This window comes from Heterocephalus glaber, unplaced genomic scaffold (assembly GCF_053883595.1).
Source record: "Heterocephalus glaber isolate CG9 unplaced genomic scaffold, H.glaber_assembly_v1.0 deba00001571, whole genome shotgun sequence".
NCBI lineage: Eukaryota > Metazoa > Chordata > Mammalia > Rodentia > Bathyergidae > Heterocephalus > Heterocephalus glaber.
This window is the reverse complement of record NW_028258356.1, coordinates 7,826,353-7,846,078: the sequence shown is the minus strand read 5'-3', so window position 1 is coordinate 7,846,078 and position 19,726 is coordinate 7,826,353. Positions and strand designations below refer to the sequence as shown.

At 36.6% G+C, this 19,726-nt stretch overlaps 1 long non-coding RNA gene across 4 annotated transcripts in view; it reads right to left on the bottom strand.

The window, feature by feature from the left end:
- LOC110349222 (uncharacterized) overlaps positions 1-19,726 on the bottom strand; it is a 158,207-nt gene that overhangs the window by 94,013 nt on the left and 44,468 nt on the right. The gene's annotated exons all lie outside the window — the stretch shown is intronic.

Genomic DNA, 19,726 nt, shown 5'->3' with positions numbered 1-19,726 from the left:
GCTGTAGAATGGGGTCCAACCACCTGACCCACTGGAAAACAACAATCTTCCCTAATAGTATTTCAAGCTATGCCTTCTCTGAGAATGCATGTCTTTGGGGTCTGCTAATATGGAATGGAACTGCAGCAAGTGCAAACTTGAAGTCATGCAAAAGTATGAAATAAATTTCCTCAGCTCTTCTTAGGAATATTTAAATTAGTCTCACACTTCAGTTTAAGCTATGGGCTTTGTGTCCCACTAGGAGGTCTCGAGAACCACCACAGCCTTTCAGATGAAGAACCTGTTTTCAGAGTACTTGTTTTGGATACAGAGGTCTAGTGGAGTTCTGCCTGTTGTGGATTTTTCTGTCTCCAATTTACCACTCCCACTCCCCTGTCCCCAGTGTATTTGTGAGTTTCCAGTTGATTTGTAGCAAATGGCTACTTAGGAGTTCTTTGTAGATTGTTATAAACTTTTTTCTTTAGCTGCCATTTAAGCATTACCGTGGCACCCATCACCATTTCAAGTTGTTTACTTTTAAGCAGTTTTTGCAAATTCATATGGCTTTAGCAGAAGGAGAGAGAACCTCTACCTATTAGATCATCTAAACCTGTGTGACCTAAGGTCTACTATCCTCTGCCAGAAGTACTGACCCATCTTGCTTCCTTTCCTGGGAGGGGGGCTCGGGTCCAGTCCACCTTGGAGCTCCCTGACATGGATGGCCCATTGGGAAAGAGAATAGGTCAGACAATGAAGCAGTCCCAAGGAGCAGCAGGCATGGACCCTCCCGTCCTTGGGCTTCCTGGGCCTCTGTGACTGGGAAAGGGCTTTTATGCCACACTCAGGGAGATCACTTCTCAGGATGGGGTCAGATGGAGAGGCCTCTAGGGAGAAAGATCCCCATTGTGTGAGTGGCATTCTGTTGGAGGTGCTTCCTGGAGCTGGAAAGAGCAGAGCACTCCCACTGTGTCGGGGTAGAACAGTCCTGGCCACATCCAATTCTCCTTCCTCCATGGAGTATGTTGGTCTAGAGGAAGTTGGGAGGCAGGAAATGAAGCAGTAGAATCCCAGGGCCCCTCCCTCTTCTCTCCTCAGGAATGGTGTCCCAAGTTGGAAGCTTCCTGTCAGCTGCAGATCCTATAGTTGTGTCCAAGAATGGCATTCCCACTGGCAGATGGTGATGGCTATCTCCTCCTGGAAATGTGGCATAGTACCTCAAATCCACTCCTTGGATGCTAAGAGCTGCAGAAATGAGGAAATCACACAAAAAAAACTAACCTCCAAACAAACAGTTGAATTGAAATGCTGTGTGCCTGGCCCGTTGGGAGGCACATGGTAGGCACTCGACTCCTATGCATTTGATTAAATTGATGGTATCCTTTAGCAAACAAAAATTAATAAACCACAAGAACTCCAGCCACTTTACTCTAGATAGATTTCCACAACATGCAAAGTGGTCATGGGGTCCAGACACATGACACCAGCACTTTAAACTCTGTGTGTGGGTATGTGTGATGTATGCTTGGGAAGAAAAACAAAGGTGCAGACTATCTTCTCTCTTCTTCAGCTTCCTCCCCTCACACATACTGGACTTGGTATAGAACATCTGTGTGGTCCGAGATGAAGCGTTGGGGTGGAGGAGGGAGGGGAGCTTCGTGTTAAGTGCCTACTGGAAATGCACTGTGGAGCTGATTTTTTTCCAAAGTCTAAAGACTGAGCTCACCCGGCTAGGTTGTTGTGTGTTTTGTTGATTTTTCTCATTGAACCTTTTTGTAATGTAATGCCATATTTTTTTTTAATGAAAGGAATACTAGTAAGTCTTAAAAATTCTTTCGTGCATATAATTTTACATAAATTAGACATCCATACTGTAGTCTGTTAGCGTTAGCCATTTTCTTTTCCCATGGTATCTGGCACACTAAGTGGGTTAGTACTATAGTATTTGTGTTTTTTTAGTAAGTATGCAGGGCTCCTGGTACCATTGAGTTGCTGCTATTAAAGCTCACACATGAAAGGCTAAAAGTTACAAGTGTGCTAATTATGACTATGTAAACCTTAGAAAACAGAGTGTATAAGGAGCAACACATGAGCTGTCAAACAGTGTTAGGTGTGTGTTTATATGTACAGAGTTGTGCATGGCAATTCTTTTATTTAAGTTGATATGTAGTCTACTCACAACTTCATTATTTAGCATTTTTGTACAAAACTAGCATTTAATGTGTAAACACTGCCAGAATATTTTCTAGCTGGTTTGTAATTTTTTAAGAGTGTTACCTTGTTTTTGGGTTTTTGTTCTTGTTGCTATTCTTGTTGTGGTTCTTGTTTTCATTTTTGTCTTACGTGTAGACTTGTAAATAGAATTGCAGTATTTAATGCATTAGCTTTCAAGACAAAGAAGTAGGAACTCAGTGCATAATGACAACTTGTATGTATGAGAAGGAAGGATTGGAAGGAAGATATCTTTCAGAGGAAGTTGAGTGGCAATTGTCAGAGTGCAGGAATTTCTCTTCCTACAGGGTACATGCTTTTGTAAAAAGGAAGTATTTCTCCCAAGATTGGGAGTAGGCAAATCACTAATCAGTTTAGCTTTGTGTTATATGCTAGTTTAAAAAAGAAAATATGTAATATAATGTATAAAAAATGAACCAAAAAAAGCTTTTATGATGGATTTTGTAAATAGATTTGTTACAGGGTGACCTGTTCTCTATCTGTGATCTTACTACTTCAAATGGATGTAATTTGAATAAATTTTGTATGGTAAAGGATCAATAATTGTTTTTTTCTTTTTTTGGTATGGGGGATCGAACTTGGGTCCTTGTGCTTGTGCAGCAGGCAGCGAAACCACTGAGCTAAATCCCTGGCCCAGGATCGATAATTTTTTTAAGAATTCAGAAAAAAAATACCACCCATCAGAGGCTTCAACATTTATTTATAGTATGGACCTGTGCGTATCCTTTTCCTTGTATGTGTGGTTATCTTGTTTCACCTAAATCATCAACTTCTTAAACATAATTATTGTATCATTGAGTTTTGGGGGTAATTTGGAAAAATATTATTACTAAAAATAAAGTGAGGCACAAGACTTGTTAATATTCATCTTTTTAAAAAATGGACTGAAATTTAAAGAGATGGTAAATGTAAATAATAGAGATATTCTTTTCAGAGGGTAATTGGCATTGCATTGGTTAGGGGTCTGAGCTAAAGGACTTTTGAGGTTCCTTTGGACCTGTGATTCCACAGTCACCCCAGTACCAACTGAGCAGCAATATATAGTGGGATGGAGAAGGACCAAGAAGAGTGAGTTTAAAAAATACTGAGATGTACAAATGGTGGCAGCTGGAGGCTGAAATGTAAAACAAAGCAGAGATAGAAAGGCAAACAATAGCTGCATTTTAACCCAAATAACTAAACTAATATGAAACACATAGCACTGAATCTCCAGAATCCAGAAGATCTAATATGATTTTCTTTTTAATGTAGGCATTCTCATTACTGTACTGTACATTCTTGGATAAGAAAAGGAAGACTCTTTCAAGGGTTTGGTTTGGTTTGCAGATTAGGAAGAGAGTTTATTATTGCTATTGTTGTTTACTGTTTCTCTGGAGAAAACTATGTTAGATATCCCTTGTTAATGAGATTGAAAATAAAAATCTTGTTGGCAGCAATATAGCAGTAGAGTGTTAACAGTAAAACCAATACAATGAATCATAAAGAGGCATTCATCTGATTCCACAAACTGATGAAGCAGATAAAAGAACCATCTCAAATGATAATGGGAAAGAAAAGAAAGCCCAAGAGCAGATATTAACTGTTAAACGAAGTACAGTGTCAAGGTAGAATAAGCACACTTCATCTTCTTCCCCTGCAAAATATAACTAAAAATTCTGGAAAGAATGCCCTGAACAGTTATCTGAGGATTCTAGAGAATATATGGTCATGGCAGACTTGGGGAGGAAACCAGAACTTGAGGTAACACTGGTGAGTTTTCTATTACTCACACCTCTGTTCTCCTGTCCTGTCTTGGAGTCAGAGGCAGCTTAGAATCTGGAACTGCACAATCAGTGCAGACAGAAAGGACTCCAAAAGAAATCTTCCTTGGGCCGGGGATTTAGCTCAGTGGTTTCGCCGCCTGCTGCACAAGCGCAAGGACCCAAGTTTGATCCCCGGTACCAAAAAAAAAAAAAAAAAAAAAAAAAAGAAATCTTCCTTTTGTTGCAAGGGGTCAGGGTATGTGGAGAAAATTTCCTGTTTTTTTTTTCCTTTTGTACCACTGTCTATTGAATCAGCACCCAAGCAATCCTGTAACAGCAGAAGCATCCAAATGAGAGCTTAAAACTCCAAGGAAACTATTTATTTATTAAGACACAAAGAAAGTAGAGAGGAATCACTATTATCCCTAATATCTCATTGCTTGCCTCCAGTGCAGCTATAGGGGTGAAGTGCACAGCAGAGCAAGGAATCTAAAGCCTTGATTTCTTCCCAGTGAACCAGGAAGGGAATATACTAGGAGCCAAAAAAGTATTAAAGAGATTGTAGAAATAATAGAAATCAAGTAAATAATCCTATAAAATTATACAAACTTCAAGGCTAACCCCAAAATGCACATACACAGGTCTGACCTTAAAGGGCACACCAAAGGATTTGGTAACTGAACTGAGTAGAATATGACGCATGTCCAAGAATGGCCACTAGATGGCTCAAACCTGAAACAAATTAAATAGCAGTCAAAGGCTATGAAAACTGTATTGAATTAGAACCACTGCCCACAGAAGGATGGTAGAAACCTGCACTCTGGACCTGACTCTATTGATTCCCTACAAAAATAAGAATATTCTCCATAGGATTTGAACAAGATCCAGAGAGCAGCAGTAATAGACTGTTGTGTATTCTTAACTTACTTTGTCTATAGGAGTTGAAAGTAAAAAACAAAAAACAACATTGTCTGATGCTCCTAGAACTTTGTCCCATCAGAAGCTCAGATCCAAGAAGGCTTATGATTTGCATGTAACCAGCAGCATGCAATAAAAGTGACACTTACATGACGTCTGAAGCTAGGTCGTGAAAGTGAAAGGCGATGCAGCTTCTGTCTTTTTTGGCTAGAGCACTTTGTTTTGTAACACTGAACTGCCATGTAACAGGGCCATCATGAGAGCGCCCAAACTAATTCATGCAGAAGGCCCACATGGATAAACTCTGAAACAATGAGACAGAGAGAGAGAGAGAGAGAGAGAGAGAGAGAGAGAGAGAGAGAGAGCGCACATCTAGTTATTTCAGTCCTCCCTGTCCCCTGTCCCAATCTACTGTTACAGATTTAATGACTGTCTGAGTTCACTAGAATAGAGACCCTGACCCTGGCCTGTAGAATCCACAAGATACAATAAAATTTTTGTTGTTTCATGTCAATAAATTGGGAGTGATTTGTTGCACAGCAATTGTTAACAAAACAGGTATATTACGCTTCTTAGAAGAAATAAACACAGATTAGGAAGACCTGGGAAGGAAAAAAGTTGAAATCGAGAGACATTTACAAAATGATATTTTCTAAAGTGATAATTCCAGCATATCTCCTTTAGAGAATGGGTTTCTGGCTGTTTGTGTATATGTGAGAATACGTTTGTATTCACATATTTGGTTGGGCATATATGCCAGATTGGTGATGAAGACCATACCAATCTTTGTGTCTGTTTGGGAACTTTGGAAAAAAGTTTCAGGAATTCTATTTCATGAGAGCTCTGAGCTCTCCAGGAAAAAAGTAGGAAGAAGATTTGGAAATGATATTGAGTCAAGATGAACCATAATACCAGCTCTAAATCTGCAATGATACAAAATTTGCATCTTCCCTGCCCATTTTTTTAGGTCATCCTGGTCATGAGACCCCCTAGATCCCACGTGTTATCCCCACCCAATGTTCATTTTTAGCAGACAGACATTACATTGACTAAAATTTCAGACCTGAACTCAGATAGCCAGTTTTGATTCTGGCTTCCTTATCTACTAGCTTTTTGGCCATGAGGAATTAACAATTAGGACATCTTTTTTTTTTTCTGTACCAGGGATCGAACTCGGGACCCTGCACTTGTGAAGCAGGTGGCAGTACCACTAAGCTAAATCCCAGTCCAGGAAATCTTCTTAAAAAAGAAAAAAATCAAGGGAATTGTCCAGAGCCTACATGCCTAGGAAAGGGGGCTGGCTAAGAGAAGCTTCAGTGGACAAGAAACTAAAGGACACCAGCACCCGGAAGGAAGCTCCCCCGCCACCATCCCACGCTCCTAGGGCACAGAAGGTGAGCCAGTCCCAGCACCTGGAAGGAAGCTCCCCCACCGCTATCCCACACTCCTAGGGCAGAGGAGCTGAGCTGGTCCCAGCACCCAGAAGGAAGCTCCCCCACTGCTATCCCATGCTCCTACGGCAGAGAAGGTGAGCTGTGCGGGCACCAGAAGCACTCCCCCCCAACCATGGAAATGAGAAGACAAGTAAACAAGCTTCAAAAACAGACTTCCAGATCACCTACAGCAACCCCAAAGGGAAAGGAGATGGAACAATCTGATACTTAATCACCTGGACTCTCTGAACTGGCAACAAAAGAGGATCTGGGAAAAATGAAATCAGAAATAATTACTCAGATAACAGCAAAGATTGTGCTCATAGTGAAAGACATGATTAATAAATCTAGAGAGGACACAGATAAAAAAACAGAGGATCTGAGGAACATGATGGAATCCCAACATAGGAAACAAATGGAATCCATAAAACAGATGAAAACGGATTCGCAGGAGATTAAAAACTCCATTGAAAGTCTGTGCAGCAGAATGAACCAATGTGAGGATCAAATTTCAGATATGGAAGATAAGATTGCAATTACTGACCAGGAAAAGAAAAATTGCTTTAAAATTGTAAGGGAACACAAGAAATCAATCCAGCAGCTGCAAGATGATGCAAAGAAGAATAACATAAGACTGATTGGAGTCAATGAAGAAAGAAGTGAGAGTGCAGATGACATGAAAAAACTGTTCACAGAAGTGATGGCAGAAAACTTCCCAAGGAAGGGAAAAGAACTTGACATACAGATAAGTGAGGCATATAGGACTCCAGCTAGTCTTGATAAAAAAAATCTACACATAGCCATATAATAGTTAGGATTCCAGAAACCCAACAGAAGAACAAAATTCTACAAGCCATGAGAGAAAAGAAATCACATACAAAGGAAAGTCCATCAGAATCACAGCAGACTTCTCAATGCAAACCCTCATGGCAAGGAGAGCTTGGCATGATGTATTTCAAGCCCTAAAGGAAAACAGCCTCCAACCCAGATTGATGTACCCTGCAAAACTATCTTTCAAAATGGAAGGAGAAATAAGATACTTTCATGACAAAGAGCACCTCAGGAACTTAATGAATACCAAACCGGCACTCCAAAAAATTTTAGATAACACCCTAGGAAAAGACAATGAGGATCACAACCCCAGGAAACCCAGAAGAATGAATCCATTGGGCGTGACAAATTAAATGCAAAGGGGGAGAATCCAACAAAAAGAACAAGTCATGACAAGGCCTTTAAAACTTTTAACTTCATCTCCCTAATGAGTGTATAATTCAGTCTTGTTATTGTACTGATTAGTATTTTTCTGATTCTAGAGTTGCACACCATTCCTTGTGCTATACTGGCTATTTATCAACATCTTATGTCTACTTTTTAATTGGGTTGTCTATTAATGAGCTGTAAGAGTTCTTTATATATTCTGGTCATAGGTTATATGCATTAGAAATACGGTCTGTTTAAGGACTACTTTTCATTTTAATGATATCATTTAAAGTTCTAAATTTTGATGGAATCTCATTTATCAATTTTTTTCTTTTATACATCATGTTTTTTGTATCCTAGGTAGTTCTTGCCTACCCTGAATTCATAAACATTTTACCTTATAATTGCTTCTTAAAGTTTTATACTTTCAGGCTCTCATATTTAGGTTCATAGATCCCTTCAAGTTATTTTCATGTATGGAAATAAAGGGTTGAGGTTAATTTTTTATATACAGATACCAGGTGTTCTAGTGCTGTTTGCTGAAAACACTGTCTCTTCCTCGGCTCTTGAATTGAGTTTATATTCTATAAAATGCTAATGTTAAATAATCTTTCAAAACTCAGTGGACCATATATGTGTGGTTCCATTTCTAGATTCTCTGTTTTATTCCAATGATCTATATGTCTTTCCTTACACCAACACTGCCTTGATTACTGTAGCTTTAGAAGAAGTCTTAAAATTAGGTACTAAACGTTTGCCAACTCTGTTTTTTTTTCTTTTTACTTTTCTAGGTCCTTTGTACTCCTACATAACTTTTAAATTTCAATATCCAATTCTTCATTTATAGCAAGTATACACAGGCCTGAATTTTTATATATACCTTGTGTTTTCTAATCCTGCTAAATTCAAATACAAGTTCTAGGGGCTCCTAGAGATTTCTTAGTATTTTCTCTGTAGATGATCATTTCATCCACATATAAAGATTTTGCTTCTACCTTGCCAATCCTATCCTAATTATGTCATTTTATTGCCAGACTATTTTGGTGGGCCCTAGGTTTCAAAGTTTAATGGATAGATAAAGATTAAGCATATCTGCACTTGTTCCCCACCTTAAGGAGAAAGCATTGTATCTTCGCCATTCATATAAGGCGTTCTCACTGGAAGTATGGAGTACATGTCTTTAATCTGTTGAGAAGGTTCTGTTCTACTTCTACTCTCCTGATAGCTTTTACCATGAACAGCTCTAGAATTTAGTCCAATACTTCTTCTCCAACTAGTGACAGGATCATATGGCTTTTTCCTTTCCTCTGTTAAAATGATGACTTTTGGGGGTGGATCTTCCAGTGCTGAGCCAACACTGCCATCCCTATAACAAAACCACTTTCTACATCCTGCCAGATCTGACTTCTAATAGTTTGTTTTGTCAAACAAATTTCTATCTATGTTCATACTTTTTTCTTCTATTATCTTTATCCAGTTTTAGGATTAGCACAATGTTGAGTTCCTAAAATGAGGGGAGAAGTGTTCCTTTTTTCTGCTTTAATTGTTTGATATAATTTATCATTTAAAATGTTTATGAGCCTGCTGTTGTCATATAGGTGGGTTTTCAAGCTAGGAATATACTTTCTTTAATAGGTGCTATTCAAATATTATATTTCCTCCAGATTTAGTTTCATTAATTTGTCTTCCAAGGTACTTCTTAGAAGTTGCCAAATTTATTTCAAAAAGGATTTTTGTAATGTGCTTTCTATATCCTTTTAAATTCTATAAAATCTGTGGTAATGTCTCCTAGATCTTGATATTGTAATTTTAAAAATGTATAATTGATATTGTGTAATAGGAAGAAAAGGTCTAAAGGAGCAGGGGAAGTGGGAGGGGTAGGGGAAAGAAAAAAGGGAAATGAAAAAATATGAGAAAAGAAAAAAAATGGAAACAAAGTCTTTGCAAATAGGGAAGGGTGGAGGGGGTGAAGGGAGGGCAGGGGAAGGGGAAAAATATAAGAACCAAGATATTCATGTAATGGTACAAGATCCCAATGATGAATGTAACTGTATTTTATATCTAAAATGAACCAATAAACAATGGGGGGAAAAAAAGAAACTAAAGGACATAACTATATAAGATGTTATAGGCTTTCACAAAATGAACCTAAAAGTTAACCTAGAAAAACAAAGGAAAAAATACTTTATAAGAAGTGAGAAGGAGCATTTTACATGGATTGAAAGAAAACAAAGAAATTAGAGCCTGTGAATCAGATTACTTTTGTGCATATACAGTAATGTGTGCATCAAGATTTCCCCACACAATAGCTTTATGCCTTAATAGCCTGGCAGACTATTATGTGCTAGGTAAACAACCCAGTACGGACCAAGGGTAATATGAAGGAAAGAAAAGGCAAGCCTTATTCTTTGGAAAATAGTGATAGAAAATAAGCATTTGAGGAGCCCTAGGTTGGCTTAATTTAAATCTGGACCAGATTTATCAAGATATAAGTCTCTGATTTGCCAGTTACTTGATAACCACCTTTCTCACTTTATGTGACCCTATCATGGACTACATAATAAACAAAAAACTCTAGAACCAGGCAAATCTCTAAAATCCAGAAGATACCTTTTGAGCACACCAGATAAGATAAATATTATTTTGGCGTGCACTCAGAAATGAGTTTGCTTTCTTTCCAATATTTTTCATAGTTTTCTGCTTTCCTAAGAGACCACAAAAATCAAATTATTTTTTCTTCAAGTATCACATTCTCAGCTTCTGAGGACCTTGATAAGCAGCAAAACTACATTATAGAAATGAAAACCTTCATCTTTTAAATATTGTTTGGGAAATAATAGGAAACAAGGGACCATGTATTTCAAAAATTTTTCCAGTTAATAAAAATAAATTTGGTGGTAGCAATAAGAATGGGTTTGGAATGGAAAGTAGTTGAAATTCTGACTGATTCTAGTTAATGAGAAAACTATCATGCCTCTGAACAGAGAACCAAGAGAGTTATGGATATGATAATCATTGTGACAAAGAGGAGAGGCCATTCTAAAACTCTTATTCTGGCTTAACAAAGAAACCTTGCAAACATTTAATTGCCTTTTTAAAAACAGAGGTGTCAATTTTAATGCAATTATTAGGGAAACAAATTATTAAGATAGCCAATTAGAACTGCGGAGTATTGGAGCTTGTAAGTAATTTTTCAGAGAATACAGCAGAAATCTATTTTTGTCTGGCTGTCTTTTAAAGTTCCTTGTGAAAATATCTTTCAAAGAGACTTTTTAAAGACAAAACAGAACAGACTGTACATATTTACAAGCATCTCCAAAGTGAACAGAGAATTAAGACTGGTACTGTTGTGAATGTGCTGGAATCACCCTGTTGATCAGAATAACTTTATGCTGCTAGACAGTGCCTCTCTGGCAGGGAGGGAATGCCTTCTCCTCTCAGTCTTTCTGAGCAGCTGGATAGAAAGAGGCGTAGTAAAGAAACCTCAACTTACTGAAAAGAAGCATCTTTGTTAGAACCTTTGATGGGAAGTCATAGAGATACCCTTGAACTGGATGAAGGAAGAAAAAAAAAAGATAAAGAATAAAGTTTTCTGATGAGCAGGGTGTTGCACACCTGTAATCCCAGTATTCTGGGAGGTTGAGGCAGGAGGATCACAAGTTCAAACCCAGTCTAGGTAATTTTGTAACTTAGTGTAACCCTGTCTCAAAATAAAAGACCCAAAATACAAACAGAGCTAGGGAGGTAGGGGTGTTGAGTTGCAAAGGCCCTGGGTTCAATAAAAAGAATGCAGTTGTCTCACAGAGCCCAAAGGCAGAGATGGAGAGGGAAGTCAACAATCAGCTGGAACCAGGGCCTCAAGTGAGCACCTTGAGGAAATCCAGAGGGTCTCCCTCCTGAGTCTCTTTTTCCCCTAAGTCTTCTTTGTTCAGCTCACACATGCTACTTGTCTGTTTTCCAGGCTATGGACAGAAATATTTACCATCAACAACTCTCTCCTTAGTTTATAACTCTTCTGTTCAAGAGTTGAAATCTTTGATCACAATTCCAGTTCTCCAGGGAATGAGTCTCATTGGCCCAGTCAGGTCCCTAACAGAATTCTATCCCTAAGAGGGGGGAAGAATGTGAGTTTAGAAAGCATATCTTCATATGAACTGGGGAGCTGGGCCCCAAACTGATAGAATATGGAGAAAGAAAACAGTTCTCAGGAAGCTGGAAGACTGGGTATAGCAGATAATCTATGGATAACTATCTCAATCATAAGTAAATGCTAAAAAAAAATTGTTGTATTCTGGGTGATTACATTTATATATAAAAATCACCCTATTCAATTGGACATATAATGGCAAGCCTGCATTAATACATGTCAATCTTATCATTGGTATTCATTTGTGTTAATGTTTTTGAGGGATAAAAATTCATGTTTTAATTTCAGCTGATTCTTTTGGAAGAAACAAGTTCATATGCTAATGTGTAATTCTGAACCTATGTGAACTATTCACTAAAAATTAAAATTGCATTTTCAAGCTGAGAGGTAATGCCTTTTTATTGTTTTATGGGTAAAATTAAGGGAGGGAACCAAGGAAGAATATACTTTTCTTTTTTAATTTACCAAGTTTTTACCACATATGTTTAATTTTTACTGGAATGACATATTTTCTATTCTATCTTATCAATCTATTTTCTTAATTTCAAAAATATGAAATAAAATCCACTTAGTATTCAATAAAAAGTTTTCATTGCCTATTCTTTCCATATGTGGGAGAGTGTGGAATTTCTGCCATAATATAGAATTGGAGAAATGCCAAGAAATATTCATTTAATCAACAAAAATCTATTAGTTCCTTATTGTTGCCTGGCATTTGGCACACAGTGATTTACAGAATAGAAAAATTATCAGCCCCCTCAGAGATTACATTCCAGTAAGAGAGTTAATGAACAAATAAATATAGAAAATGACTTGTGATAAGCAATAAAAGGAAAATAAAAGCAGTATAAATGGAGAGAATGAAAAAAAAGTGTTAGTTTAAGCTGAGCCAGTCATCAAAAATGTCTCTTTAAAAAGGTGATATGCAAGCAAATATCTAAATGAAATGAAGTACACAATAACATTTGAGAGATAACAGGATGTGCAACTGAGTTTTGTTTCACTCCCAAACAGGCTCCCACAAAATTTTTTAAGTCATCAAGTGAATTTTGCTAAGGGACAATTTTAGTTTAGATAGTGAATGCCCTAGTTCCTCTGTCCCCTATCAGTCCTGTCATTCAGGTTCTTGGTCTGCTCTCTAATTATTCTCTTGCTCCTCTTTGGCCAGAAAACACCAGCCATTCTGCAAAGTGCCTTATTTCTTTGAAAGAATCCAATATGTTCTAGTCGGTTCAGCTTTTTTTTTTTTTTTTTGGTGCCAGGGATCGAACTCAGTCAATATGTTCTAGTCAGAAGCACTTGTCTTCAGATTTAACCAGTATTTTAAAGTTTCCGTCAAAATTTCTCCCAAGGGACTTTTATATTTTATATTTATATAAGGTAAGATGTGCCATTAACATCCCTAAAAGAGATGAGCAGATATTTTTCTTGTAGAAGTTAGGATGCAAGTGTGACCTTAAGAGACACTATAGTCACAATTTATTTCCTGTTGAAATACTTCAGAGCCAGACAGCTGTACACAGCTGGATAATCTACTATATTGCTTTGCCTTTTATCTGCTCACATTGACTAGCTCATTCTGAAACTTGTTATAATAAATAAAAAGCCAATTACTTTTTTAAAAGTCAATAGTAAAAGAAAGTTTTTCTTTATTATGTCCAAAGTTTTATAAATTCAATTATTTCATTTAATTTTACAAATTGGTTTTGAAAACAATACAGAAAGGGGTTTGAATTTAAGCCAAGCATTATGGTACATGCTGAGTATATCTAAGGATATGAAACACGTCAGTGAACCGAAGTGCAGTAGGCAAGGGTGAGCATGGAGACGATGAGGTTGCGCAGGTATAAAGAAATCAGATCATCCAAGGTTACTTGAAAGATGCTAGATTTTATCCTAAGTAAATTACACTTGATCTTAGCCAAAAGGCTGAGAAGCGATAAAATAATGACTTTTGTTTGTTTTTTGGCACCGGGGATCGAACTTGGGTCTTTGTACTTGTGAGGCAGGTGGTGGAACCACTGAGCTAAATCCCCAGCCCTATCCTAAGTAAATTTTATCCTAAGTGAAGCATTTAGATAGGAAAATAATGCTTTAATTTACATTTTCAAAACAATGCTATTTCTGCTGTGTGGAAAACAGAAAGGAGTAAATTTAGGAGGCTATTACAGCCACCCCAGGGAAAGATTATAGATAAGAATCAGTTGGGATTTAATGTGGATTAAATATAAAATGTAAGAAAATATGAAATTAAGGATGATTTCCTGTTTTCTGGGATGAACAGCTGAAGGAAAGGCTCAAAGAAAAGTAGAATTGAAGGGAAGGGAAAATGTAGTTGTAGCGACGTTCAAATTCAGATGTCTCCATGAAGAAAAACATGAGGAAAGAGCAACAAAATAGAGTACCCTCGAACCCCAAAAAGAGATATGGGGTGGAGGGGAAAAAATAAAAGAGTACAGTCCAAGTTTCAAATATGCTTCTGCATTTGTTGAAGTTTAATCAAATGTGCTTTTAAATTTTTTTTAGCATCTTCAAAGATTATTGTGCAGCACTGCCGAAACGAAGGGAAGATTGCTTATTTGTAAAGTTGCTGTGAAATGCCTGCCATCTAGTGGACAATCATGAGGAACACTATAAATTTACCTCATCTAATGGAATAGAAATATTACTGTCAAATTGAATAACCTGAATCTTCAAATATCATTGTCTTACTAATAAATATTTGCATTTCCACCTATATTTCTCATTATGGACAACTGATTGCCATGTCTATGCCTAAATCATGTCAAAGTATGTGACATCAAAGATTTATCAAAGGAATGTTTAGTTTTATAAAGTGTTAAAACAAATTTTTAAAAATTAAAAATAATTCCTAAAATTGTATTTTCTAGAAACCACTTCCAAGGAAAAGAGGATATAGTTTTCTGAATGTATTACAGAAAATAAGTAACGTTTCTTTTCCCTAGTTAACAGCCTGGAGCTGGTTTATATAGGCTGGTGAAAGTTGACTGTCCACAGTTCCAAGGTCTTTTATCCATTTTGGATTTGTTTTTGTACAGGGTGAGAGACAGGGATCTAGTTTCAATTTTGTACATATGGATATCCACTTTTCCATTTATTAAAGAGTCTCCCCAGTGTATGTTCTTGACCCCTTTGGTAAGAATCATATGGCTTTAGCTGTGTGGGTTCATTTGTTTCCTCTGTTCTAGTCCATTGGTATTTGTCTGTTTTTACGCCAGTATCATGAAGTTTTTGTTATTATGGGTTTGTAGTATACTTTGAAATCAAGTATTGTAATGTCTCTAGCCTTGCTTTTTTTGCTTAGAAATGCTTAGAATTTTCTGGGTCTTTCGTATTTCCTTATGAACTTTATGATAGCTTTTTCTAGTTCTATGAAGAATATCATTGGGAGGATTGCTTTGAATTTGTATATAACTTTTGGTAATATGGCCATTTTAATAACATTCTACCAATTCATGAACGTGGGAGGGAGGTTTTTCTATTTTATAGTGACTTCTTTAATTTCTTCTTTAAAGACCTGATAAAACTTAGCAATGAATCCATCTGATCCTGGGCTTCTCTTTATTGAGACACGTAATTCAGCTTCAATCTCATTGTTTATTATTGATCTGTTTAGGTTTTTGATAGCCCCTTGGTTCAATTTTGGTAGATCATATGTGCCTAGGAATTTATACATTAGAATGTAGCTTTTAAAAATAATCCATAATGATTCTCTAGATTTTAGTGATATCTATGGAACATCCCCTTTTTCATCTCTAACTATATTCATTTGGGTCTTCTCTCTCTTTCCTTTGGTTGTTTTAGCTAACGGGTTATCAATCTTGTTAATCTTTTCAAAGACAATCTTTTTGTTTCATGCTTTGTCTTATTATTTTAGTCTCTATTTCATTAATTTCAGTGCTGATATTTAAATGTTTTTCTATTGGGTTTGAGTTCTGTCTTTTTTTTCTAAGACTTTGAGATGCATAATTAGGTTACTTATTCAAGATATCTGGGTTTTTTTGCTTAAACTCTTTTATTGGTACATTTTAGGTATACAATATGTTTACATTTATCATTGGATACTTCTACCTGTACATGATGTATCTTGGTTATTTTTTCCCCATTCCCTGTCTTCCCTTCCCTATTTACAAACACTTTATTTCCATTTTTTCCTCTCATAATTTTTCCTTTCCCTTCTTTCCTTTCTCCTTCTCCTCTCACTTCTCCTACCCCTTTGAACCTTTTCTTCCCATTTCAAATTATCAATTATTTGTTTTAATCATTTAAATCCTTATTTACACTTTTAGTTTCTCACACTAGAGAAACTATTCAATATTTACATATGCGTGTCCTATTTATTTCACTTAAGAGTATGGCCTCAATATGCATCTATTTAGCTATAAATGTCTCTAGTTTCTCATTCTTTATGGCTGAGTAGTACTCCATTTTATTAAAAAACCCCACATCTTCTTTATCCAGTTTCCAGTTGATGGGCACTTGGGCTGTTTCCAAGCTTTAGCTATTACAAACTGTGCCACTATAAACATGGGTGCACATATATCACTGTGGTATGATTCTTTTAATTTTGGGGGGAAGAATACCCAGCAGGGGAATAGCTGGGTCAAATGGGACCTTCAACCCTAGTTGAGGTATCTCCAAAATGATTTCCACAGTGATTGCACCAGTCTGCACTCCCACCAACAATGGAGAAGGGTTCCTTTCTCCCCATAACCCTGCCAGCATTTGTTATTGGTTGATTTCTTGATAGCAGCCATTCTTTCTGGGGTGAGGTGGAATCTCAGTGTTGTTTTCATCTGCATCTCTCGAATGACCAGTGATGTTGAACATTTTTTCAAATGTTTATTTGCTGCTTTTACTTCTTTGTCTGAGAAATGTCTGTTCATTTCAGATGACCATTTTTGAATTGGGTCTTTGAATTTGGGGGGTCTGATTTTCTGCAGTTCTTTATATATTCTAGATAGTAATCCTTTGTCTGAGGTACAGCTGCTAAAATTTTTTTCCCACATTGTAGGTTGTCTCTTAGCTCTGTTGGTGGTTTCTCTTGCTGTGCAGAAGCTTTTTAATAAGATGAGATCCCAGTTGTTGATTCTTTTTGCTAGTTCCTGTGCTACTGAGGTTTTGTTCATAAAGTCTTTTCCTACGCCAATATCTTCAACAGTTCTACCTAACTTATCTTCCAGCAAGTTTAGTGTTTCTGTTTTAATATTTAGATCTTTAATCCATTTTGATCTTAGCTTAGTATATGATGATAGACATGGGTCTAATTTTAATCTTTGGCAGGTTGAAATCCAGTATTTCCAACACCATTTATTAAATAGACTATTTTTCCTCCAGTGAGGGTGCTTGGCTCCTTTATCAAAGATGAGGTGGCTGAGTATGTCTGAAGTTGTTTCTGCATCTTCTAATCTATTCCACTGATCCTCGGGTCTGTTTCTTTGCCAGTACCATGTGGTTTTCATCATAGTAGCTTTGTAGTATAGTTTCAAGTTGGGAACTGTGATACCCCCTGCCATGTCTCTGTTGCCTAGAATTGCTTTTACTATTCTAGGTCTCTTCTAGCTCCAAATGAATTTTTGGATTGTTTTTGGAATTTCAATTGGCATTGCATTAAATCTATATAGTAGTTTTGGAAATATGGCCATTTTCACTATATTGGTTCTTCCTACCCAGGAACAAGGGATGTCTTTCCATTTTCTTTTCTTTTCTTTCTTTCTTTTTTCTTTTTTTGGTACCAGGGATCGAACTCAGGTCCTTGCACTTTCGAGATAGGAGGTGTAACCACTGAGCTAAATCCTCGGCCCTCCATTTTCTTATATCCTCTTAGATCTCTTTTTTCACAGTGCTGTAGTTTTCAGTGTAGAGGTCTTTTGCTTCTTTTGTTAGATTGATTCCTAGATATTTCATTTTGTTGGATACTATTGTAAAAGGAATTGTTTCCCTAATTTCTCTCTCAGTAAGTCTGTTATTTGTGTACAAGAAGGGTATTGTTTTTTGAGTGTTGATGTTTCATCCAACTACTCTACTGAATCTGTCAATTAGAACGAGAAGTCTTTTGGCTGAGTTTTTTGGGTCTTCTATGTAAAGTATCAAATCGTCAGCAAATAATGTCAGTTTAACTTCTTCCTCTCCTATCTTTATTCCTTTTATTTCTTTCTCTTTTCTAATTACTGTGGCTAATGTTTCCAGAACAATATTGAACAGGAGTGGTGATAGTGGGCATCCTTATCTTGTTCCTGACTTTAGTGTGAAAGTTTTCAGGTTTTGACCATTTAATATGATGTTGGCTGTTGGTTTTTCATAGATAGCCTTAGTCAGCTTGAGATAAAGACCTTCTATTCCAGTTTTCTGTAGTGTTTTTATCATGAATGGGTGTTGGATTTTGTCAAATGCGTTTTCTGCATCTATTGAAATGGTCATATGGTTTTTGTCCTTGGCTCTGTTAATATAGTGTATTACATTTATTGATTTACATATGTTGAACTATCCTTGCATCCCTGGGATAAATCCAACTTCGTCAGGGTGTATGATCTTCTTGATGATCCTCTGTTATTCTCTTTGCCAGTATTTTGTTGAGGATTTTTGCATCTATGTTCATTAGGGAGATTGGCCTGTAGTTCTCTTTTTGGGTTGGGTCTTTCCCTGGTTTTGGAATCAAAGTAACACTTGCTTCCAGAAATGAATTTGGAAGTATTGCTTCCCTTTCAATTTCATTGATGAGTTTAAAGAGTAATGGTGATAGTTCTTCTTTAAAAGTCTTGTAGAATTCAGCAGTGAAGCCATCAGACCTGGGCTTTTCTTTGTTGGTAAGTTTTTTATTACATTTTCAATTTCACTCATTGTAATTAGGGTGTTTAGGATTTCTATATCTTCTTCATTTAACTGTGGCAATTCATATGTATCTAGGAATCTGTCCATTTCTTCTGTGTTTTCCATTTTATTAGAGTGCAGGTCTTCAGAGTAGGTATTCATGATCCTCTGGATTTCTGCTGGATCTGTTGTGACTTCACCTTTTTTGTTCTTAATTGCATAGATTTGCGCTTTTCCTTTTTTTTTTTTTTGGTAAGGTTGGCTAAGCGTTTATCAATTTTATTTATTCTTTTGAAAAACCAACTCTTCAGTTCATTGATTTTTTTGTATTGTTCTCTTAGTCTCCATTGCATTGATTTCTGCTCTGATTTTATAATTTCTTTTCTTGTACAAGCTTTGAGTTTGTCATGCTCTTCTTTTTCTAGAAGCTTGAGGTTCTGCATTAGGTTATTTATTTGAGCTCTCTTTGTTTTCCTAATATGGGCATTCACTGCTATGAATTTCCCGCGTAGAACTGCTTTCACTGTGTCCCATAGATTCCTGTATGTTGTACTGGCATTATCATTTACTTGTAGAAACTGTCTAATTTCTTCTTTAATTTCCTCTGTGACACATTGGTTGTTCATGAGGGTGTTATTCAATTTCCATGTGTTTGTGGGAGTTTTGCGGTTTCTTATGCTACTGATCTCCAATTTTATTGCACTATGGTCTGATAATATACAGGAGGTAACTTCAATTCTTTTACATTTACTTAAACATGTCCTGTGAGCTAGCATGTGGTCTATTTTGGAGAATGACCTGTGTGCAGCTGAAAAGAATGTATATTCTGATTTTGTAGGGTGGGACACTCTGTAAACATCTATTAAGTCCATGTGTTCAATACTTTGGTTCAGTTCTAGAATTCCATTGTTGACTTTTTGTTTAGATGATCTATTTGTGATAGTGGGGTATTGAAGTCCCCCACTACAATTGTATTAGTGCTTATTTGGTTTTTCATGTCCATTAATATTTGTTTTGTATAGTTGGGGGTATTTGTATTTGGTGCATATATATTTAGGATTCTCATCTCTTCCTCTTGGATTGTTCCCTTCACAAGGATGTAGTGAACATCTTTGTCTGTCTTAACTAGTTTTGGTTTGAAATCTACTTTGTCTGCAAATAAGATTGCTACCCCTGCTTTTTTCTGGGTTCCTGTCATGTGGAGAACTGTTTTCCATCCTTTTACTTTTAGTCTATGAATTTCTTTT